Here is a 7,144-nt window from a genome sequence, read left to right on the forward strand (position 1 = left end):
TTGCAACACTCCCATTAGCGAAGGTGTGCGGAGGCGCATCCATAGCGGAGGAGGAGGTGCGCGACCATGGCGGCGCGCATTGGGAAAGTCGAGGAGAGTGCATGGGCATGGCAACGAGCATTGGGGAGAGAGGAGGAGGGGAGCGACATTGCGGCGTGCATCAGCGAGAGAGGAGTCGTGAGAGGAAGAAGAAGATACGAAGGAGGGAATGGATATGTGTGGGCCCGCAAGGACGCGTGGCACCCTGGTGTTGGTGGGTGTGCGTGGCGTGTGGGAGCGAGCGACGCGACTGGCCGAAACTTCGGCTGGTCGGTTATAGGAAATGTTTCCCCATGTCAATTCTATCAACATAATAGTTCAAAACAACGTTATTCGAGCAACTCCAATGCGCCGACCCAAACGCACGTCACTTTTGTCCGCTTTTTGTTCATTTGGGTCGGCCGCCCGCTCGGTGTCCGCCCTGTTTAACATTTGGGTCGGCAGTGCACCAACGCATCGGCCCATATTTGCCAACGTGGCCGGCTGGCCGTCCTTTTTCAACAAATATGCACATGTTTTGCATTATTTCACAAGAAAACATATAAAAATAGCATAGTTTCACAACCAAATAAAAGCATAGTTTTACAAGTCGAATAAAAATTAAATTGTCTCAAATACATGTGAAAAGAAGATACATCTGTTGGTTGCTAACATGAGCCCACATATGCTCAACCAAATCATTTTGGAGCTGCATGTGAGTTTCCCAATCACACATTTCATGATGAAAATGATTGAACTATTCAAACGTTGCTCCTCCTCCATGCTAAGGCACAATTTTCTCACCCTGAAACCGAAACCCTTGATTGTAGATACGTTTCGGACGCTCATTTTCTACGATCATATTGTGCATAATCACACAAGCTGTCATCACCTCCCACAGCTCCTCGGTGCTCCAAGTCCTAGCAGGATACCGAACGATGTGTAGGGTAACGTAGCATGCAATTTCAAAAAAATTCCTACGATCACGCAAGATCTATCTAGGAGATGCATAGCAATGAGAGGGGAAGAGTGTGTCCACGTACCCTCGTAGACCGAAAGCGGAAGCGTTATGTTAACGCGGCTGATGTAGTCGAACGTCTTCACGATCCAACCGATCCAAATACCGAACGTACGGCACCTCCGTGTTCAGCACACGTTTAGCTCGATGACGTCCCTCGAACTCTTGATCCAGTAGGGGGTCGAGGGAGAGTTCCGTCAGCACGACGGCGTGGCGACGGTGTTGGTGATGTGATCCGCGCAGGGCTTCGGCTAAGCATTACGACGCTATGACCGGAGGCATAAACTGTGGAGGGGGGCACCGCACACGGCTAAGAGAAATCTTGGGTGTCCCTTTGGGATGCCCCCTGCCCACGTATATAAAGGAGGAGAGGGAGGAGGCCGGCGGTCTAGAGGGGGCGCGCCAAGGGGGAGTCCAACTAGGATTCCCAATCCTAGTTGGACTCCCTTTCCTATATCCAAGAAGGGGAAAGATGGAAGGAGAGGGAGAGGGAGAGGAAAGAGGGGGCTGATACGTCTCCAACGTATCTATAATTTATGAAGTATTAATGCTATTATATTATCCATGTTAGATGTTTTATATGCATTTATATGCTATTTTATAAGATTTTTGGGACTAACCTATTAACCTAGAGCCCATTGCCAGTTTCTGTTTTTTCCTTGTTTTTGAGTTTTACAGAAAAGGAATACCAAACGGAGTCCAATTGACGTGCCATTTTTTGATGATTTTTTATGGACCAAAAGAAGCTGATGTAGGGTGGAACCCTAGATGGCCGATCTTTCACGAAAGGAGCGGATCCCTACGAAGAACGTGATGAACACGAGGGGAAGACACGAGAGAATCACTCAAACCAACAAGAACAATCACACATGTGCTAGATCCTCGAAACACAAAGAGATACACGATCCAAATCCAACAAGGGACGATACATAGGTAACCGGTTCTTCTCCGAAAGGAGGTCTTGAGGGGGCCACCCAAGAGGGGGTCTTGAATCCAACGTGGATCGTCTCCGAAGAGGGGCCGCAGTCTCTCTCGAGGAGGAGATCCGTATGGATGAGCAATGCTCTATCTCACATATGAGCTAAACCAATGCTAACCCTAGAAAGATGGAGGAGAAGGAGTATATATAGTCTAGGGGGTCGAAGGGGTACACGGGCCTCGGCCCTTACTATGCGCAGACAGGGGTGGCCGGATGTCCGGGCGACGGGCCGGATGTCCGGGGCTTCAGGAGAGGCCGGATGTCCGGGCTGGGGGCCGGATGTCCGGGCTGGAGGGCAAAACTTCTGGATGTTCTGTAGCGTGGCGCCGGATGTCTGGGTTTTTGGCCGGATTTCCGGGCTTCGGCCGGATGTCCGGGCTGGACACCGGATGTCCGGACCCTATAGGCTTGGGCGTCTGGGCTGCTGCTGCTGTGGATGCTCCAGGGGCCGGATGTCCGGGGTCATGGCCGGATGTCCGGGGCCTGGAAGGTGAACTTGCCCGTTTCCGTTGGTTCCCTTCATCCATGGACTTGGCGGCTTGTCCGTCTTCACGTGCATCCTCGGTAGGCTCCTCTTGACACCTAATCATGCATAGCATATCGGACTTAGGTAGTAGCCATGTCTCGAGTGGATCATATGTGATATCACTAAGGAAGGAAGTCACCTCGTTCTCGAGAGCTCTAGCTCATGCTCGTGTCATAGGTCCTCTTGGCTCTTGATGAGACGATGGTAGGTCCATGGGGATGACCGTAGGATGCTCCGCATCATCTCCCCTCCCTTGGGAAAGATCCGACCTCAGATCGAAATCGTCATCACCATGGTACGGGGATAGATCTTTGATGTTGAAGATGTCGCTCACGGAGTACTTGTCGCGTGGGATGTCGATCTTGTATGCGTTGTTGTTGTAGCGTGCAAGCACCTTGAAGGGTCCATCCGCTCGGGGTAGTAGCTTAGACTTGCGTTCCTTGGGGAAGCGATCCTTGCGAAGGTCTAGCCACACAAGATCTCCAACATTGAACATCATGGGTTGCTTGTTGACGTTGAGCTTGGTCGCGAGTCGTTGTACTTGGCGCTCGATGGTGTTTCTTGTATCGTCGTGCATCTTCTTGAGGAAGTTGACTCGGGCACTCGCGTCCATGTTTGTGCGCTCTTGTAGCGGTAGAGGTAGAATGTCCAATGGAGACAATGGGTTGAAGCCATAGACGACCTCGAAGGGGGACTTGCCGGTAGTCGAATGTCTTGCACGATTGTAGGCGTACTCGGCTATGGGTAGGCACTCCTCCCACTCCTTGATGTTCTTCTTTATCAACACGCGTAGTAGAGTGGAGAGCGTGCGGTTGGTCACCTCCATTTGGCCGTCGGTTTGTGGATGGTATGCCGAAGAGAACAAAAGCTTGTTTCCGAGCTTGGCGCACAATGTCTTCCAAAAGTAACTCAAGAACTTGACGTCGCGGTCCGAGACAATCGTCTTTGGCACTCCATGAAGGCGCAAGATTTCCCTACAAAACAAATTTGCAACATGTGAAGCATCGTCTATCTTGTTGCAAGGAATGAAATGTGCCATTTTGGAGAATCGGTCCACAACAACAAAAACGGAATCCTTGCCATTTCGAGTTCTAGGCAAACCAAGCACAAAGTCCATGCTAATGTCTTCCCATGGGTGATATGGAATTGGAAGTGACATATAGAGGCCATGAGATTGAGCTTTGGACTTAGCTTTGCGACATGTAGAGCGTCGGTTGGTGAAGCGATTGATGTCGCGGAACATCTTGGGCCAAAAGTAGTTCTTGGAAAGCGTAGCAAATGTCTTGTCGCGTCCAAAGTGTCCCATGAGTCCGCCTCCATGAGATTCCTGCAAAAGCGACAAGCGAAGAGAGGGCTCGGGGATGCAAAGTTTGTTAGCTCTCATAAGATATCCATCTTTGATGTAGTATCGATCCCAAGAAGTATGCGTCAAACACGTGGCATAAGGAATAGAAAATGTAGGATCATGCTCATACAAGTCTTTTATATGCTCAAAGCCAATGACATTTAACTCAAGTTGATTAACAAGCATGCATATACGGGAAAGTGCATCCGCCACAACATTTTCCTTACCTTTAATATACTTGATGACATAAGGAAACGACTCAATGAACTCACTCCATTTAGCATGACGCTTGTTCAACTTAGTTTGACCCTTAAGGTATTTAAGCGTTTCATGGTCGGTATGGATGATGAACTCATGAGGGCATAGGTAATGTTCCCATTCATGCAAAACTCGCACCAAAGCATATAGCTCTTTGTCATAGATAGGGTAATTGAGTTGCGCTCCGGAGAGTTTCTCACTAAAATAAGCAATTGGGCGCTTCTCTTGCGTTAACACACCTCCTATGCCATTACCACTAGCATCGCAATGAATTTCGAAAGGTTTGTCAAAGTTGGGTAATGCAAGCACGGGAGCATGAGTAAGCAAATTCTTAAGCTCATTGAAAGCGATATCTTGAGATGTTCCCCAAACAAACGGTGCATTTTTCTTACTCAAAGCATGCAAAGGTGAAGCAATGGTGCTAAAATCCTTCACAAATCTGCGATAGAAACCTGCTAAACCAAGAAAACTACGCACTTGTTGCAAATTGGTTGGTTGGGGCCAAGTTTTAATAGCATTGATCTTAGATTCATCAACATGAACACCTTTAGAAGATACTACGAAACCCAAGAAAACAAGCTTATCCACACCAAATAGGCATTTTTCCATATTAGCATAAAGTTGCTCTTTTCGAAGAGTTTGTAGCACGGTGCGAAGGTGGGTGACATGCTCTTTGAGAGATTTGCTAAACACAAGGATATCATCAAAGTAGACAACAACAAATTCACCAATGTAAGGGCGAAACACGTAATGCATAAGACGCATGAAAGTACCGGGTGCTTCGATAAACCCATAGGCATGACTAACCACTCATATAGACCAAACTTTGTTTTGAAAGCGGTTTTCCATTCATCACCCTCTTGTATGCGGATTTGATAGTAACCACTTTTAAGATAAATTTTGGAAAAGATAGTGGCACCGCAAAGTTCATCAAGGCGTGGAATGGGATACCTATAACGAATGGTGATAGCATTGATAGGTCTACAATCGGAACACATGCGAAAGCTACCGTCTCGTTTTGGCACAAGAATGACCAGTACGGCACAAGGACTCAAACTTTCACGCACATGTCCATGGTCTATGAGATGCTTTACTTGCCTTTGAATTTCTTTGGTTTCTTCGGGGTTGACGCGGTAGGGCGCTTTGTTTGGAAGCGGCGCTCCGGGGATGAGATCAATTCGGTGCTCAATGCCTCGTAGTGGAGGTAGAACCGGAGGTAGCTCATCGGGGAAAACATCTTGGAATTCCTGCAATAAAAAAGATAACACCAAAGGTAGATCGTGAGAGTTGTTAGTTTTTGGTGCCTCATCCTTGCACAATAGGACATAGTGTAGGACACTTGATGGGTTCTCACACACTTCTCTCATCTCACGTTTGGTGGCAAATAGGACTAAGTTTTTCTTGTCGCTCATCATGGAGGCACTCAATTTGGGCTTGTGGCGCTCACTCTCTTTTTGGTGGTTCATTCTCTCACTATTCTCTCCACGATGGGTGTTTTGCTTGTCGGCGAGCACTTGGCTTGGAGACATAGGACGTAGCACAAACTCTTTCCCTTTCATCTTGAAGCTATAGTGATTTGTACGCCCATTGTGAATGACACCTCGGTCAAATTGCCATGGCCGTCCAAGAAGGAGGTGGCACACGGTCATCGGAAGGACATCACACTCCAAAGTGTCTTCATAGGCGCCGATCTTGAAAGAGACTTGTACTCTCTGCTCGACTTGTATGGTGCCGGTGTCGCTTAGCCATTGAACCTTGTAGGGGTGCGGGTGCTTCATCTTGACCAATTGGAGTTTGGAGCATAGTTCTTCACTTGCCAAGTTATGGCAACTCCCTCCATCGATGATGACCTTGACGGACCATCCATTGATGCGGGCCTTTGTGTGGAAGATATGGCATCTTTGATCTTCGTCTTGTTGATGTTGAAGAGTCAAGACCTTGGAGACAACAAGAGCGGGACTTGAGTCTTTGTCACAAAAGATGTGATCATCTTCTTCTTCATTGTTCACTTGTCGGTGCATGGCCACTTGCTCAAGAGCTTCCATTTCTCCTTCACTCATGGAGTCGTAGGTGCCGTCGTCGTGGAGGATCATGGTGCGCTTGTTTGTGCACTCGAAGGACTTGTGGCCTCGGCCTCCGCATGTGAAACATTTGATGGAACTTGTCTTGATGGTCTCATCGGTTGGAGTAGATGATGATGAAGCTTTCGGCTTGAAGTTGCTTGTAGTAGGAGGACGACTTGAGCTTGTCGAAGCTTTCTTGTAACTTGACTTGTCGCCATTGCTCGTGGTGGGAGTCGTTGAAGCTTGATTGTTGGAGAGGCCATAGGACTTGGATGAGAACTTGGCATACTTGAAGTCGTCTTGTACTTGCCGTTCCACTTTGGTAGCTTGATGCACTAGCTCGATGAGGTTCGAGTATGGTTGGAAGTCGGCAATCTTCTTGATAGGGTGATTGAGTCCATTCAAGAAACGTGCCATAGTTTGCTCATCATCTTCTTTGACATTGGCTCGTATCATGGCAATCGCCATTTCCTTGTAGTACTCTTCAACGCTCTTGGTTCCTTGCTTGAGTTGTTGGAGTTTCTTGAAGAGGTCGCGGTTGTAGTAGTTTGGCACGACTCGTGCTCTCATGACATCCTTCATTTGTGCCCAAGTGGTGATGGGTGGTTCACCTCTTGCCGCATGGCGCTCAATGACTTGTTCCCACCAAATGAGGACGTAGTCCTGGAATTCGAGGGATGCCATTGCGATCTTCTTTTCTTCTTCGTAGTTGTGCAAGCGGAAGATTTTGTCAACCTTCAATGCCCATGATATGTACTCTTCGGGGTCATTGCTTCCGGTAAACTTGGGCATGGTGAACTTTAGCTTTCCATATCGTTGCTCTTCATTGTGTTGGGGTCGGGGATGATGACGCCCATGTCGTTGAGGATTGACAATCTCATGTTGTGCTTGGCGAGGAGGGTTGTCTTCCTCATGTTGCTCTTGGCGAGGAGGGTTG

The sequence above is a fragment of the Aegilops tauschii genome, chromosome 4 (assembly GCF_002575655.3).
Source record: "Aegilops tauschii subsp. strangulata cultivar AL8/78 chromosome 4, Aet v6.0, whole genome shotgun sequence".
In the NCBI taxonomy this organism is placed as follows: Eukaryota; Viridiplantae; Streptophyta; class Magnoliopsida; order Poales; family Poaceae; genus Aegilops; species Aegilops tauschii.